Source organism: Ranitomeya imitator, chromosome 2 (genome assembly GCF_032444005.1).
Source record: "Ranitomeya imitator isolate aRanImi1 chromosome 2, aRanImi1.pri, whole genome shotgun sequence".
NCBI lineage: Eukaryota > Metazoa > Chordata > Amphibia > Anura > Dendrobatidae > Ranitomeya > Ranitomeya imitator.
In genome coordinates, this window is record NC_091283.1 from 338,891,569 (window position 1) to 338,910,577 (window position 19,009).

General features: G+C 45.4%; 1 pseudogene; it reads right to left on the reverse strand.

Moving 5' to 3' along the window:
• LOC138663666 (zinc finger protein 271-like) overlaps window positions 1-19,009 on the reverse strand; it is a 127,535-nt pseudogene that overhangs the window by 71,310 nt on the left and 37,216 nt on the right.

Here is a 19,009-nt window from a genome sequence, read left to right on the forward strand (position 1 = left end):
CACAATGGACATAGAGGTCAGAGCACATACAGTGACCTGACAATAACCCAAAAACATAGAACGAGCTCTGAGACGTGGGAACTCTGCTGACCGCAATCCCTAATCCTCTCCAACCACACTAGAGGCAGCCGTGGATTGCGCCTAACGCTCCCTATGCAACTCGGCACAGCCTGAGAAACTAGCTAGCCTGAAGATAGAAAATAAGCCTACCTTGCCTCAGAGAAATACCCCAAAGGAAAAGGCAGCCCCCACATATAATGACTGTGAGTTAAGATGAAGAGACAAACGTAGAGATGAAATAGATTTAGCAAAGTGAGGCCCGACTTTCTGAACAGAGCGAGGATAGGAAAGGTAACTTTGCGGTCAACACAAAACCCTACAAAAACCACGCAAAGGGGGCAAAAAGACCCTCCGTACCGAACTAACGGCACGGAGGTACACCCTCTGCGTCCCAGAGCTTCCAGCAAGCAGGAAAAAACAAATAGACAAGCTGGACAGAAAAAAACAGCAAATAAAATAGCAAAGCAGAACTTAGCTATGCAGAGCAGCAGACCACAGGAACGATCCAGGAGGAAACAGGTCCAATACTAGAACATTGACTGGAGGCCAGGATCAAAGCACTAGGTGGAGTTAAATAGAGCAGCACCTAACGACTTCACCACATCACCTGAGGAAGGAAACTCAGAAGCCGCAGTACCACTTTCCTCCACCAACGGAAGCTCACAGAGAGAATCAGCCGAAGTACCACTCGTGACCACAGGCGGGAGCTCTGCCACAGAATTCACAACAGTACCCCCCCCTTGAGGAGGGGTCACCGAACCCTCACCAGAGCCCCCAGGACGACCAGGATGAGCCATATGAAAGGCACGAACAAGATTGGGAGCATGGACATCAGAGGCAAAGACCCAGGAATTATCTTCCTGAGCATAACCCTTCCACTTAACCAGATACTGGAGTTTCCGTCTTGAAACACGAGAATCCAAAATCTTCTCCACAATATACTCCAACTCCCCCTCCACCAAAACCGGGGCAGGAGGATCAACAGATGGAACCATAGGTGCCACGTATCTCCGCAACAATGACCTATGGAATACATATGTATGGAAAAAGAATCTGGAAGGGTCAGACGAAAAGACACAGGATTAAGAACCTCAGAAATCCTATACGGACCAATGAAACGAGGTTTAAACTTAGGAGAGGAAACCTTCATAGGAATATGACGAGAAGATAACCAAACCAAATCCCCAACACGAAGTCGGGGACCCACACAGCGTCTGCGATTAGCGAAACGTTGAGCCTTCTCCTGGGACAAGGTCAAATTGTCCACTACATGAGTCCAAATCTGCTGCAACCTGTCCACCACAGTATCTACACCAGGACAGTCCGAAGACTCAACCTGCCCTGAAGAGAAACGAGGATGGAACCCAGAGTTGCAGAAAAACGGCGAAACCAAGGTAGCCGAGCTGGCCCGATTATTAAGGGCGAACTCAGCCAAAGGCAAAAAGGACACCCAGTCATCCTGTTCAGCAGAAACAAAGCATCTCAGATATGTTTCCAAGGTCTGATTGGTTCGTTCGGTCTGGCCATTAGTCTGAGGATGGAAAGCCGAGTAAAAGACAAGTCAATGCCCATCCTACCACAAAAGGCTCGCCAAAACCTCGAAACAAACTGGGAACCTCTGTCAGAAACGATATTCTCTGGAATGCCATGTAAACGAACCACATGCTGGAAGAACAATGGCACCAAATCAGAGGAGGAAGGTAATTTAGACAAGGGTACCAAATGGACCATCTTAGAGAAGCGATCACAGACCACCCAAATGACTGACATCTTTTGAGAGACGGGAAGATCTGAAATAAAATCCATAGAGATATGTGTCCAAGGCCTCTTCGGGACCGGCAAGGGCAAAAGCAACCCACTGGCACGAGAACAGCAGGGCTTAGCCCGAGCACAAATCCCACAGGACTGCACAAAAGAACGCACATCCCGCGACAGAGATGGCCACCAAAAGGATCTAGCCACTAACTCTCTGGTACCAAAGATTCCAGGATGACCAGCCAACACCGAACAATGAACCTCAGAGATAACTTTATTCGTCCACCTATCAGGGACAAACAGTTTCTCCGCTGGGCAACGATCAGGTTTATTAGCCTGAAATTTTTGCAGCACCCGCCGCAAATCAGGGGAGATGGCAGACACAATTACTCCCTCTTTGAGGATACCCGCCGGCTCAGATAAACCCGGAGAGTCGGGCACAAAACTCCTAGACAGAGCATCCGCCTTCACATTTTTAGAGCCCGAAAGGTACGAAATCACAAAGTCAAAACGGGCAAAAAACAGCGACCAACGAGCCTGTCTAGGATTCAACCGCTTGGCAGTCTCGAGATAAGTCAAGTTCTTATGATCAGTCAAGACCACCACGCGATGCTTAGCTCCTTCAAGCCAATGACGCCACTCCTCGAATGCCCACTTCATGGCCAGCAACTCTCGATTGCCCACATCATAATTTCGCTCAGCAGGCGAAAACTTCCTGGAAAAGAAGGCGCATGGTTTCATCACCGAGCAATCAGAACTTCTCTGCGACAAAACAGCCCCTGCTCCAATCTCAGAAGCATCAACCTCGACCTGGAATGGAAGCGAAACATCTGGTTGACACAACAAAGGGGCAGAAGAAAAACGACGCTTCAACTCTTGAAAAGCTTCCACAGCAGCAGAAGACCAATTGACCACATCAGCACCCTTCTTGGTCAAATCGGTCAATGGTTTAGCAATACTAGAAAAATTGCAGATGAAGCGACGATAAAAATTAGCAAAGCCCAGGAACTTTTGCAGACTTTTCAGAGATGTCGGCTGAGTCCAATCATGGATGGCTTGGACCTTAACAGGGTCCATCTCGATAGTAGAAGGGGAAAAGATGAACCCCAAAAATGAAACCTTCTGAACACCAAAGAGACACTTTGATCCCTTCACAAACAAAGAATTAGCACGCAGGACCTGAAACACCGTTCTGACCTGCTTCACATGAGACTCCCAATCATCCGAGAAGATCAAAATGTCATCCAAGTACACAATCAGGAATTTATCCAGGTACTCTCGGAAGATGTCATGCATAAAGGACTGAAACACTGATGGAGCATTGGCAAGTCCGAATGGCATTACTAGATACTCAAAATGGCCCTCGGGCGTATTAAATGCAGTTTTCCATTCATCGCCTCGCTTAATACGCACAAGATTATACGCACCACGAAGATCTATCTTGGTGAACCAACTAGCCCCCTTAATCCGAGCAAACAAATCAGATAACAACGGCAAGGGGTACTGAAATTTAACCGTGATCTTATTTAGAAGGCGGTAATCTATACAAGGTCTCAGCGAACCATCCTTCTTGGCTACAAAAAAGAACCCTGCTCCTAATGGCGACGATGACGGGCGAATATGCCCCTTCTCCAAGGACTCCTTCACATAACTCCGCATAGCGGCGTGCTCAGGTACAGATAAATTAAACAGTCGACCTTTTGGGAATTTACTACCAAGAATCAAATCGATAGCACAATCACAATCCCTATGCGGAGGTAGGGTATCGGACTTGGGCTCATCAAATACATCCCGGTAATCAGACAAGAACTCTGGAACCTCAGAAGGGGTGGATGACGAAATAGTCAGAAATGGGACATCACCATGTACCCCCTGACAACCCCAGCTGGACACAGACATGGATTTCCAATCTAATACTGGATTATGGACTTGTAGCCATGGCAACCCCAACAAGACCACATCATGCAGATTATGCAACACCAGAAAGCGAATAACCTCCTGATGTGCAGGAGCCATGCACATGGTCAGCTGGGTCCAGTACTGAGGCTTATTCTTGGCCAAAGGCGTAGCATCAATTCCTCTCAATGGAATAGGACGCTGCAAGGGCTCCAAGAAAAACCCACAACGCCTAGCATACTCCAAGTCCATCAAATTCAGGGCAGCGCCTGAATCCACAAATGCCATGACAGAATACGATGACAAAGAGCAGATCAAGGTAACGGACAGAAGAAATTTTGACTGTACCGTACCAATGGTGGCAGACCTAGCGAACCGCTTAGTGCGCTTAGGACAATCAGAGATAGCATGAGTGGAATCACCACAGTAGAAACACAGCCCATTCAGACGTCTGTGTTCTTGCCGTTCAACTCTGGTCAAAGTCCTAGCGCACTGCATAGGCTCAGGTTTAAGCTCAGGTAATACCGCCAAATGGTGCACAAATTTACACTCACGCAAGCGTCGACCGATCTGAATGGCCAAAGACATAGACTCATTCAGACCAGCAGGCATAGGAAATCCCACCATGACATCCTTAAGGGCTTCAGAGAGACCCTTTCTGAAAATAGCTGCGAGCGCACCTTCATTCCATTGAGTGAGTACGGACCACTTTCTAAATTTCTGACAATATACCTCTATCTCATCCTGACCCTGACACAGAGCCAGCAAATTATTCTCTGCCTGATCCACTGAATTAGGTTCATCGTACAGCAATCCGAGAGCCAGGAAAAACGCATCGATATTACTTAATGCAGGATCTCCTGACGCAAGAGAAAATGCCCAGTCCTGAGGGTCGCCACGTAAAAAAGAAATAATGATCCTAACTTGTTGAACTGGGTCACCAGAGGAGCGAGGTTTCAAAGCTAGAAATAGTTTACAATTATTTTTGAAACTCAGAAATTTAGTTCTATCTCCAAAAAACAAATCAGGAATAGGAATTCTCGGTTCTAACATAGAATTCTGAACCACAAAGTCTTGAATATTTTGTACTCTTGCCGTTAGCTGATCCACACATGAAGACAGACCTTTAATGTCCATCGCTACACCTGTGTACTGAACCACCCAAATGTCTAGGGGGAAAAAAAAGGCAAAACACAGTGCAGAGAAAAAAAAATGGTCTCAGAACTTCTTTTTTCCCTCTATTGAGAATCATTAGTACTTTGGGCCTCCAGTACTGTTATGATAAGGTAATTCAGTACCACAATGGACATAGAGGTCAGAGCACATACAGTGACCTGACAATAACCCAAAAACATAGAACGAGCTCTGAGACGTGGGAACTCTGCTGACCGCAATCCCTAATCCTCTCCAACCACACTAGAGGCAGCCGTGGATTGCGCCTAACGCTCCCTATGCAACTCGGCACAGCCTGAGAAACTAGCTAGCCTGAAGATAGAAAATAAGCCTACCTTGCCTCAGAGAAATACCCCAAAGGAAAAGGCAGCCCCCACATATAATGACTGTGAGTTAAGATGAAAAGACAAACGTAGAGATGAAATAGATTTAGCAAAGTGAGGTCCGACTTTCTGAACAGAGCGAGGATAGGAAAGGTAACTTTGCGGTCAACACAAAACCCTACAAAAACCACGCAAAGGGGGCAAAAAGACCCTCCGTACCGAACTAACGGCACGGAGGTACACCCTCTGCGTCCCAGAGCTTCCAGCAAGCAGGAAAAAACAAATAGACAAGCTGGACAGAAAAAAACAGCAAACAAAATAGCAAAACAGAACTTAGCTATGCAGAGCAGCAGGCCACAGGAACGATCCAGGAGGAAACAGGTCCAATACTAGAACATTGACTGGAGGCCAGGATCAAAGCACTAGGTGGAATTAAATAGAGCAGCACCTAACGACTTCACCACATCACCTGAGGAAGGAAACTCAGAAGCCGCAGTACCACTTTCCTCCACCAACGGAAGCTCACAGAGAGAATCAGCTGAAGTACCACTCGTGACCACAGGAGGGAGCTCTGCCACAGAATTCACAACAGGGTGCCCACCAAAAGCAGGGTGCTGCTGGCTGAGATAGATGGTCTTGGAAGCCCAGAAGGCACAGGAGAAAGGTGAGATTCTGTCCGAATCTGTCAGAGGACCGGAAGTGCCATAGCAGCTCCCCTCTCCCATTGACTTCAGTGGCAGTGAATCTGGGGCCTGCACTTCCTTCCCTGTCCACTTATGACTAACAAGAGTAAGAGTAACATAGTAACATAGTAACATAGTAACATAGTTAGTAAGGCCGAAAAAAGACATTTGTCCATCCAGTTCAGCCTATATTCCATCATAATAAATCCTCAGATCTACGTCCTTCTACAGAACCTAATAATTGTATGATACAATATTGTTCTGCTCCAGGAAGACATCCAGGCCTCTCTTGAACCCCTCGACTGAGTTCGCCATCACCACCTCCTCAGGCAAGCAATTCCAGATTCTCACTGCCCTAACAGTAAAGAATCCTCTTCTATGTTGGTGGAAAAACCTTCTCTCCTCCAGACGCAAAGAATGCCCCCTTGTGCCCGTCACCTTCCTTGGTATAAACAGATCCTCAGCGAGATATTTGTATTGTCCCCTTATATACTTATACATGGTTATTAGATCGCCCCTCAGTCGTCTTTTTTCTAGACTAAATAATCCTAATTTCGCTAATCTATCTGGGTATTGTAGTTCTCCCATCCCCTTTATTAATTTTGTTGCCCTCCTTTGTACTCTCTCTAGTTCCATTATATCCTTCATGAGCACCGGTGCCCAAAACTGGACACAGTACTCCATGTGCGGTCTAACTAGGGATTTGTACAGAGGCAGTATAATGCTCTCATCATGTGTATCCAGACCTCTTTTAACCCCTTCCCGACCTTTGACGCCACGTAGGCGTCATGAAAGTCGGTGCCATTCCGACCCATGACGCCTATGTGGCGTCATGGAAAGATCGCGTCCCTGCAGACCGGGTGAAAGGGTTAACTCCCATTTCACCCGATCTGCAGGGACAGGGGGAGTGGTAGTTTAGCCCAGGGGGGGTGGCTTCACCCCCTCGTGGCTACGATCGCTCTGATTGGCTGTTGAAAGTGAAACTGCCAATCAGAGCGATTTGTAATATTTCACCCATTATAACGGGTGAAATATTACAATCCAGCCATGGCCGATGCTGAAATATCATCGGCCATGGCTGGAAATACTAGTGTGCCCCCACCCCACCCCTCCGATCGCCCCCCCACCCCCCCGATCTGGCCGGTACACTGCTCCGGCTCCCCTCCGCCCTGTGCTCCGCTCCCCCCCGTGCTCGTGTCCGCTCCCCCCGTGCTCCAATCACCCCCCCGTGCTCCAATCACCCCCCCTGCACTCCGATCCACCCCCCCGTGCTCCGTTCCACCCCCCCGTGCTCCATTCCAGCCCCCCCGTGCTCCGTTCCACGCCCCCCGCGCTCCGTTCCACCCCTCCCGCGCTCCGATCCCCCCCCCGTGCTCCGATCCCCCCCCCGTGGTCCCCCCCCACCCTATCATACTTACCGATCCAGCCGTGGTCCCGTCCGTCTTCTCCCGGGCGCCGCCATCTTCCAAAATGGCGGGCGCATGCGCAGTGCGCCCGCCGAATCTGCCGGCCGGCAGATTCGTTCCAAAGTGCATTTTGATCACTGAGATATAATCTATCTCAGTGATCAAAATAAAAAAAATTATAAATGACCCCCCCCCTTTGTCACCCCCATAGGTAGGGACAATAAAAAAATAAAGAAATTTTTTTTTTTCCACTAATGTTAGAATAGGGTTAGGGTTAGGGGTAGGGTTAGGGGTAGGGTTAGGGTTAGGGTTAGGGGTAGGGTTAGGGTTAGGGGTAGGGTTAGGGGTAGGGTTAGGGTTAGGGCTAGGGTTAGGGTTAGGGTTAGGAATGTGCACACGTATTCTGGTCCTCTGCGGATTTTTCCGCTGCGGATTTGATAAATCCGCAGTGCTAAACCGCTGCGGATTTATGGCGGATTTACCGCGTTTTTTTCTGCGCATTTCACTGCGGTTTTACAATTGCGATTTTCTATTGGAGCAGTTGTAAAACCGCTGCGGAATCCGCACAAAGAAGTGACATGCTGCGGAATGTAAACCGCTGCGTTTCCGTGCAGTTTTTCCGCAGCATGTGTACAGCGATTTTTGTTTCCCATAGGTTTACATTGAACTGTACACTCATGGGAAACTGCTGCGGATCCGCAGCGTTTTCCGCAGCGTGTGCACATACCTTTAGAATTAGGCTATGTGCACACGGTGCGGATTTGGCTGCAGATTGGCCGCTGCGGATTCGCAGCAGTGTTCCATCAGGTTTACAGTACCATGTAAACATATGAAAAACCAAATCCGCTGTGCCCATGGTGCAGAAAATACCGCGCGGAAACGCTGCGTTGTATTTTCCGCAGCATGTCAATTCTTTGTGCGGATTCCGCAGCGTTTTACACCTGTTCCTCAATAGGAATCCGCAGGTGAAATCCGCACAAAAAACACTGGAAATCCGCGGAAAATCCGCAGGTAAAACACAGTGCCTTTTACCCGCAGATTTTTCAAAAATGGTGCGGAAATATCTCACACGAATCCGCAACGTGGGCACATAGCCTTAGGGTTAGGGTTGGAATTAGGGTTGTGGTTAGGGTTAGGGGTGTGTTGGGGTTAGTGTTGTGGTTAGGGGTGTGTTGGGGTTAGGGTTGTGATTAGGGTTATGGCTACAGTTGGGATTAGGGTTAGGGGTGTGTTGGGGTTAGTGTTGGAGTTAGAATTGAGGGGTTACCACTGTTTAGGCACATCAGGGGTCTCCAAACGCAACATGGCGCCACCATTGATTCCAGCCAATCTCGTATTCAAAAAGTCAAATGGTGCTCCCTCACTTCCGAGCCCTGACGTGTGCCCAAACAGTGGTTTACCCCCACATATGGGGTACCAGCATACTCAGGACAAACTGCACATCAATTACTGGGGTCCAATTTCTCCTGTTACCCTTGTGAATCTAAAAAAATGCTTGCTAAAACATAATTTTTGAGGAAAGAAAAATGATTTTTTATTTTCACGGCTCTGCGTTGTAAACGTCTGTGAAGCACTTGGGGGTTCAAAGTGCTCACCACATATCTAGATAAGTTCCTTGGGGGGTCTAGTTTCTAAAATGGGGTCACTTGTGGGGGGTTTCTACTGTTTAGGCACACCAGGGGCTCTGCAAACGCAACGTGACACCCGCAGACCATTCCATCAAAGTCTGCATTTCAAAAGTCACTACTTCCCTTCTGAGCCCCGACGTGTGCCCAAACAGTGGTTTACCCCCACATATGGGGTATCAGCGTACTCAGGAGAAACTGGACAACAACTTTTGGGGTCCAATTTCTCCTGTAACCCTTGGGAAAATAAAAAATTCTGGGCTAAATAATTATTTTTGAGGAAAGAAAACGTATTTATTATTTTCACGGCTCTGCATTATAAACTTCTATGAAGCACTTGGGGGTTCAAAGTGCTCACCACACATCTAGATAAGTTCCATTCAGGGTCTAGTTTCCAAAATGGGGTCACTTGTGGGGGGTTTCTACTGTTTAGGCACATCAGGGGCTCTGCAAACGCAACGTGACGCCCGCAGAGCATTCCATCATAGTCTGCATTTCAAAACGTCACTACTTCAATTCCAAGCCCCGGCATGTGCCCAAACAGTAGTTTACCCCCACATATGGGGTATCACCGTACTCAGGAGAAACTGGACAACAAATATTGGGGTCAAATTTCTCCTGTTACCCTTGGGAAAATTAAAAAATTCTGGGCTAAATAATTATTTTTGAGGAAAGAAAACGTATTTATTATTTTCACGGCTCTGCATTATAAACTTCTATGAAGCACTTGGGGGTTCAAAGTGCTCACCACACATCTAGATAAGTTCCTTTGGGGGTCTAGTTTCCAAAATGGGGTCACTTGTGGGGGGTTTCTACTGTTAAGCCACATCAGGGGCTCTGCAAACGCAACGTGACGCCCACAGAGCATTCCATCAAAGTCTGCATTTCAAAACGTCACTACTTCACTTCCGAGCCCCGGCATGTGCCCAAACAGTGATTTACCCCCACATATGGGATATCAGCGTACTCAGGAGAAACTGGACAACAACTTTTGGGGTCAAATTTCTCCTGTTACCCTTGGGAAAATAAAAAATTGCAGGCTAAAAGATCATTTTTGAGAAAATAATTTTTTTTTTTATTTTCATGGCTCTGCGTTATAAACTTCTGTGAAGCACTTGGGGGTTCAAAGTCGTCACCACACATCTAGATTAGTTCCTTTGGGGGTCTAGTTTCTAAAATGGTGTCATTTCTGGGGGATCTCCAATGTTTAGGCACACAGGGGCTCTCCAAACGTGACATGGTGTCCGCTAATGATTGGAGCTAATTTTCCATTTAAAAAGCCAAATGGCGTGCCATCCCTTCCGAGCCCTGCCGTGCGCCCAAACAGTGGTTTACCCCCACATATGGGGTATCAGCGTACTCAGGACAAACTGGACAACAATATTTGGGGTCCAATTTCTCCTATTATCCTTGGCAAAATAGGAAATTCCAGGCTAAAAAATCATTTTTGAGGAAAGAAAAATTATTTTTTATTTTCATGGCTCTGCGTTATAAACTTCTGTGAAGCACCTGGGGGTTTAAAGTGCTCAATATGCATCTAGATAAGTTCCTTGGGGGGTCTAGTTTCCAAAATGGGGTCACTTGTGCGGGAGCTCCAATGTTTAGGCACACAGGGGCTCTCCAAACGCGACATGGTGTCCGCTAACAATTGGAGCTAATTTTCCATTCAAAAAGTCAAATGGCGCGCCTTCTCTTCCGAGCCCTGCCGAGTGCCCAAACAGTGGTTTACCCCCACATATGAGGTATCGGCGTACTCGGGAGAAATTGCCCAACAAATTTTATGATCCATTTTATCCTACTGCCTATGTGAAAATGAAAAAATTGAGGCGAAAAGAATTTTTTTGTGAAAAAAAATTACTTTTTCATTTTTACAGATCAATTTGTGAAGCACCTGAGGGTTTAAAGTGCTCACTAGGCATCTAAATTAGTTCCTTGGGGGGTCTAGTTTCCAAAATGGGGTCACTTGTGGGGGAGCGCCAATGTTTAGGCACACAGGAGCTCTCCAAACGCGACATGGTGTCCGCTAACAATGGAAATAATTTTTCATTCAAAAAGTCAAATGGCGCTCCTTCCCTTCCGAGCCTTACCATGTGCCCAAACAGTGGTTTACCTCCACATGTGAGGTATTGGTGTACTCAGGAGAAATTGCCCAACTCATTTTAGGATCCATTTTATCCTGTTGCCCATGTGAAAATGAAAAAATTGAGGCGAAATGAATTTTTTTGTGAAAAAAAAGTACTTTTTCATTTTTACGGATCAATTTGTGAAGCACCTGGGGGTTCAAAGTGCTCACTATGCATCTAGATAAGTTCCTTGGGGCGTCTAGTTTCCAAAATGGGGTCACTTGTGGGGGAGCTCCAATTTTTAGGCACACGGGGGCTCTCCAAACGTGACATGGTGTCCGCTAAAGAGTGGAGCCAATTTTTGATTCAAAAAGTCAAATGGCGCTCCTTCCCTTCCAAGCCCTGCCATGCGCCAAAACAGTGGTTTACCCCCACATATGAGGTATCAGCGTACTCAGGACAAATTGGACAACAACTTTCGTGGTTCAGTTTCTCCTTTTACCATTGGGAAAATAAAAAAATTGTTGCTAAAAGATAATTTTTGTGACTAAAAAGTTAAATGTTCATTTTTTCCTTCCATGTTGCTTCTGCTGCTGTGAAGCACCTGAAGGGTTAATAAACTTCTTGAATGTGGTTTTGAGTACCTTGAGGGGTGCAGTTTTTAGAATGGTGTCACTTTTGGGTATTTTCAGCCATATAGACCCCTCAAACTGACTTCAAATGTGAGGTGGTCCCTAAAAAAAATGGTTTTGTAAATTTCGTTGTAAAAATGACAAATCGCTGGTCGAATTTTAACCCTTATAACTTCCTAACAAAAAAAAATTTTGTTTCCAAAATTGTGCTGATGTAAAGTAAACATGTGGGAAATGTTATTTATTAACTATTTTGTGTCACATATCTCTCTGGTTTAACAGAATAAAAATTCAAAATGTGAAAATTGCGAAATTTTCAAAATTTTCGCCAAATTTCCGTGTTTATCACAAATAAATGCAGAATTTATTGACCTAAATTTACCACTAACATGAAGCCCAATATGTCACGAAAAAACAATCTCAGAACCGCTAGGATCCGTTGAAGCGTTCCTGAGTTATTACCGCATAAAGGGACACTGGTCAGAATTGCAAAAAACGGCAAGGTCTTTAAGGTCAAAATAGGCTGGGTCTTGAAGGGGTTAATGCACCCCATGATCCTGTTTGCCTTGGCAGCTGCTGCCTGGCACTGGCTGCTCCAGGTAAGTTTATCATTAACTAGGATCCCCAAGTCCTTCTCCCTGTCAGATTTACCCTGGTGATATTGATTCCTTCTTCCCATGTGTATAACCTTACATTTATCATTGTTAAACCTCATCTGCCACCTTTCAGCCCAAGTTTCCAACTTATCCAGATCCATCTGTAGCAGAATACTATCTTCTCTTGTATTAACTGCTTTACATAGTTTTGTATCATCTGCAAATATCGATATTTTACTGTGTAAACCTTCTACCAGATCATTAATGAATATGTTGAAGAGAACAGGTCCCAATACTGACCCCTGCGGTACCCCACTGCTCACAGCGACCCAGTTAGAGACTATACCATTTATAACCACCCTCTGCTTTCTATCACTAAGCCAGTTACTAACCCATTTACACACATTTTCCCCCAGACCAAGCATTCTCATTTTGTGTACCAACTTCTTGTGCGGCACGGTATCAAACGCTTTGGAAAAATCGAGATATACCACGTCCAATGACTCACCGTGGTCCAGCCTATAGCTTACCTCTTCATAAAAACTGATTAGATTGGTTTGACAGGAGCGATTTCTCATAAACCCATGCTGATATGGAGTTAAACAGTTATTCTCATTGAGATAATCCAGAATAACATCCCTCAGAAACCCTTCAAATATTTTACCAACAATAGAGGTTAGACTTACTGGCCTATAATTTCCAGGTTCACTTTTAGAGCCCTTTTTGAATATTGGCACCACATTTGCTATGCGCCAGTCCTGCGGAACAGATCCTGTCGCTATAGAGTGAGGTGCAGGTGGGCATAGGATGAAAGAAAATGCAGAGTGGATGTGAATAAGGGTCTCTAGGCCCAGACACACCACAATGAGAGTGGAATAAGGGTCTCTAGGCCCAGACACCCCACACTGAGAGTGGAATAAGGGTCTCTAGGCCCAGACACCCCACACAGAGTGGAATAAGGGTCTCTAGGCCCAGACACCCCACAATGAGAGTGGAATAAGGGTCTCTAGGCCCAGACACCCCACACTGAGGGTGGAATAAGGGTCTCTAGGCCCTGGCACACCACAATGAGAGTGGAATAAGGGTCTCTAGGCCCATACACAGCACACTGAGAGTGGAATAAGGGTCTCTAGGCCCATACACAGCACACAGAGTGGAATAAGGGTCTCTAGGCCCAGACACACTACAATGAGAGTGGAATAAGGTTCTCTAGGCCCAGACACACCACAATGAGAGTGGAATAAGGGTCTCTAGACCCAGACACACCACAATAAGAGTAGAATTATTGTTAGCACAGTAGAATGACAACTCCTAAGAACAGAATCTGTACTCTGGGACTAGGGATGAGTGAACCGAACCTGTAGAACCTGGAGAAGTAAACTGTGCCCAGAGACCTTTGTTGAAATCCATCCTGCATTTTCTTTGCTGCCTGTGTTCTGCTGTATTGTATTTCAATGGAGCCCATATTTGCAGGCGTGTAATGATTGTTTAATAAACTTAATTTATTGTTGCTATTAGAACTCCATAATAAACTGTTCATAATAAACTTGTCGGTAGTTTTTTATGTGGGCAATTTTCGCTGACATTCTTCTGTGCTGCAGAGCATCTCACCTATAATTCTATACTATCCTCTATTCTGCAGAGCATCTCGCGTATACCTGCATACTATCCCCCTATCCTGCAGAGCATTTAACCTATATCTCTTTGCTATTCTCTGTCCTGCCGAGCATCTCACCTATAATTCTATATTATTCTTCTGCCCTGCAGAGCATCTCATCTATACCTGCATACTATCCCCCTGTTCTGCAGAGCATTTAACCTATATCTCTTTGCTATTCTCTGTCCAGCAGTGCATCTCACCTATAATTCTATATTATTCTCCTGCCCTGCAGAGCATCTTACGCATACCTGCATACTATCACCCTGTCCTGCAGAGCATTTAACCTATAATTCAGCCTGTGGGCAATTTTCTGTGGGCATTCTTCACATAGAACCTCAAATATCATGGATCTGAAACTTTGTGATGCTGCAACTGGCAATTTTCTGTGTGGGCAATTTTCCGTGTGGGCAATTTTCTGTGTGGGCAATTTTCCATGTGGGCATTTTTCTTGTCAAGATTATAAAAATACCAAAAGAAATGAACTTCTGTATAAAAATAAATTTAAAATGGAGGAATCGGAAAATAATGTCCGTTTGATAGCCACATACAATAGTCAATGGCCAGAATTTTGTGGTATTATTCAAAAATACTGGCCTCTTTTATTATTGGATCCAATTCTTGGCAAAGGTTTACCAACTGCCCCACTCATTACAGCGAGACGATCTAAAAATCTCAAAGAAATCCTTGTACATAGCCATTATGAACCACCAACGGCAACCAGTGGCGCTTGGTTAGAGACCATAGGCTTTTACCCATGTGGACATTGCAAGGCATGTGCCAATATGACAAAAAGCAAAGTGTTCTCTAATGCGGCAGGTACTCACACTTTTTCCTTCAGTGCTCTTTTTTAATTGATGTTTATTGATATAGCGTTTTGAGCACCCTAATGGTTATTCCATATAATTTACATCACTTAGTACTATACAGTCTTATATTTATATGTGTAAAAATTTGTATTACATGTTCATTTCACTTATATTATTAGTTGTTCATATATAGCAATTTCATAATCACCGTATATTTATTAGAGATGCATAACTATTTATTTTAGGCACTTTTAAACTATTTAGATTGGTTTAAATTAGGCAATACACCAAAATGTCTCACATAGGTTGATCCTGCCAGGATTAGTACGCGCCAGTTTCCGGTACACTGAAGCGAGCTGACACACAGTCGCCGTTACCATGGCGACCTGCGTGATTGCGGCTCAACCACCGGAGGTAGCGAGTCACTTCCGGGGGAGCGGCTGAGGAACTCGGCACGTCGCCTTTCCAGGCCAGGGCAGCCTCAATGATTGACGCACACACTTGCCATTTATTCAGCAACGACGCTTGTTACATCTCCAGTGATCAGGCTATGCCAGCTTCTAGCCTCCCATGGAGGCTATTGAAGGATGGCAAAACTAAAAAAAAAAAAATGATTTAAAAAACATGAAAAAAATAATATAAAAGTTTCACCCCATTCAAAATAAAACAATAAAAAAAAAAAATCAAACATACACATATTTGTTATCGCCGTGATCAGAATCACCCGATCTATCAATTAAAAAAAACGATTAACCTGATCGCTAAACGGCGTAGCGAGAAAATTTTTTAAAACACCAGAATTTCATTTTTTGGGTCGCCGCGATCAAAAGTATCTGCACAAAAGTGGTATCATTAAAAACATCAGCTTGGCACGCAATTTTTTTTTTTTTTTTTTTAAGCAAAGTTTGGAATTTATTTTCACTACTTAGATAAAAAAAGAACTTAGACATGTTTGGTGTCTATGAACTCGTAATGACCCGGAGAATCATAATGGCAGGTCAGTTTTAGCATTTAGTGAACCAAGCAATAAAGCCAAACAAAAAACAAGTGTGGGATTGCAGTTTTTTTGCAATTTCACCACACTTGGAATTTTTTTTCCCATTTTCTAGTACAAGACATGGTAAAACCAATGGTGATGTTAAAAAGGACAACTTGCCCTGCAAAAAACAAGCCCCCACATGGCCATATTGACGGAAAAATAAAAAAGTTATGGCTCTGGGGAAAGAGGGGAGGGAAAAACGAAAACGCAAAAATGAGGCTGTGGCGTGAATGGGTTAACCCAGGAAAATGTCTCAACGATTTGTTTGTAACAAAAAAGGGCCTCAAAGCACATAATACTTGATGGATCAAAATATATTTCATTTTTTTCAACCCCCCCTCCAAAAGCTGCAACTATATATTTGCCAACGGACTGCACAGCCCTAATCCCTGTCTACAGACTGTATTCTATCACTCTCCCTGCTCCTGCAACTCTTTCCCTCTCTAGGCTAAATGCAGATTGCATGTGATACAAACAGCAAAGGTATCAATTAGCCCTTAGAAGGGCTATTAGTATGATGGCTTAGCTTCAGCACCAGTATCAACACTACAGGGTGAGAAGAATCTGTGACATTTAGTGGTTACTACTCACCTGGGTGGTCATATGTAGAAATTTCCTCTTTACACCGCTCATCACCCCTCACATATGTCTCTGTAGTATTAATATGGGTCAGATCTTCACCCTGAAACAAACATTGTAAAAGTCACAGACGGATGGAGAAGTCACATCTATGATCAGCTCTAATCCATCCATCTCCACCATTCTCTTGACACAACTATCTATAATATAACGCTGGGAGCGTCACTCTGTCCGAAGCCTTTATAGACTACGCAAGCGCAGGCGCAGTCTAGACCCCACAGAGTGACGCTCCCAGGAGATCGCGGTATGCGTAAACACTGAACGCACACCGCGATCTCCAAAGGAGAGGCAGGGACGCGCCAGGAGGGTAAGTATATTCACCTGTCCCGTTCCAGCGCTGCGTGCGGCTCCGTCTCCGTGTCCCAGTTCTCTGCCTGTGACGTTCACAGTTCAGAGGGCACGATGACGTGCTTAAAGCGCGCCGCCCTCTGACTGAACAGTCACGGCCAGAGGAGCCGGAAGAAGCGGCGGGCAGCGCTGGATCGGGACAAACAGGTGAGTATAGCAAGTGCTGGGGGGCCTGAGCTGGCGGCGATACAGGCACCTGACCCCAACAGCGTGCCGGTGTCCCCGCTTGCTCAGGCCCCCCAGCACTCGGCGCCCAGCGACGATAGGTGAGTATGTTATTTTTTTTTTATATATATATCGCAGCAGCATACGGGGCATATACAATGGAGCATCTTATGGGGGGCATATATTATGGAGCATGTTATGGGGGGATATATTATGGAGCATCTTATGGGGGGCATATATTATGGAGCATCTTATGGGGGGCATATATTATGGAGCATCTTATGGGGGCCATAAACCATAATGGAGCAGTGTACGGGGGCATATACTATGGAGCATCTTATGGGGGCCATAAACCATAATGGAGCAGTGTACGGGGGCATATACTATGGAGCATCTTATGGGGGCCATAAACCATAATGGAGCAGTGTACGGGGGCATATACAATGGAGCATCTTATGGGGGCCATCAACCATAATGGAGCAGTGTACGGGGCATATACCATGGAGCATCTTATGGGGGCCATAAACCATAATGGAGCAGTGTACGGGGGCATATAATATGGAGCATCTTATGGGGGCCATCAACCATAATGGAGCAGTGTACGGGGGCATATAATATGGAGCATCTTATGGGGGCCATCAACCATAATGGAGCAGTGTGTTGTGAATTCAGCTTTTGGGCTCCCTCCGGTGGTTGTAGAGGGTAATGCAGTTGTGCCTGGACTGCAGGAGTGGACATGTGTATCTACTAATTGCAAAACTGACTGGGGTATATAGCTTTGCAGGACTCTTTAGTCAGTGCCAGTTGTCATTGTTTTTGCAGGATTCACTTCCCTCCTGGTCTCTCCAGTTTGCTGTGCTTTTCTTCAAAGAAAAGTCCTGGCTTTGTTTTTGCTGTCCACCTGCTGTGGACTTTATAGTTCTGTGCATATTCATGTTTTTGTCTTGTCCAGTTTTGTCTGTGAAGGATTTTTTGCAGCCTAGCTATTTCTCTGGAGATGCAGATATACACCCCATGTCTTTAGTCAGATGTGGTGATTCGTATCTTCTTTGGTGGATATTTTCTAGTGTTTTTATACTGACCGCATAGTACTCTGTTCTATTCTTTCTTTTTAGCTAGTATGGCCTCCTATGCTAAAATCTGATTTCATATCTGCGTATGTTATTTCCCTCTCCTCTCACAGTCATTATTTGTGGGGGGCTATCTATCCTTTGGGGATTTTCTCTGAGGCAAGATAGGTTTCCTGTTTCTGTCTTTAGGGGTAGTTAGATCTTAGGCTGTGCCGAGGGGTCTAGGGAGTGTTAGGTACCCCCCTACTTCTAGTTGCGCTGCTAGGTTCAGGGTCTGCGGTCAGTACAGGGACCACCTTCTCCAGAGTCCATCTCATGCTGCTCCTAGGGCACCAGATCATAACAGTACAACTGGCCAACAATGAGTTAATTGCATCTCAGAAGAAGGGAGGTAAGCTTTTGAGCCATTTTTTTTTCTTTAGCCTGTTTGGGATTTTCCTCCCTCTTTATCTCTGGGTGGCTACGGAATCTAGTATTAACATGAATGTTCAGGAGTTAGTTTCTCGGGTGGATCAGCTTGCTGCTAGGGTACAGGATATTTCAGATTATATTGTTCAAACTCCTGCCTTAGAACCTAAGATTCCCACTCCTGATTTATTCTTTGGTGACAGATCCAAATTTTTGAGTTTCAAAAATAACTGTAAACTGTTTTTTGCATTAAGACCCCGGTCTTCTGGTGATCCTATTCAGCAGGTTAAAATCATCATATCTCTGCTGCGTGGTGACCTGTTGTGAATTCCGCTCTTGGGCTCCCTCCGGTGGTTGTAAGTGGCACTTTTGTGAGTTCTGCTCTTGGGGTCCCTCTTGTGGTTTCTAGTGGTATGGCTGCTCCTTGGAGTTAGCTGTCTTCAGCTGCCTCCACTTATCGTCCGCTATTTAAGTCTGGCTCTTTCTTCAGCCTGTGCCACTTGTCAATGTTTCCTGGCTGGATTCACATCTCTGCTTGGATTCTCCTGGTTTCCTGACCAGTTCTGCAAAGATAAGTTCTGGCTTTGCTCATTTCAGTCCACATGTTGTGGACTTATTGTTCTGTGCATTCTATATTTGTCCAGCTTGTCAGTATGGATTTT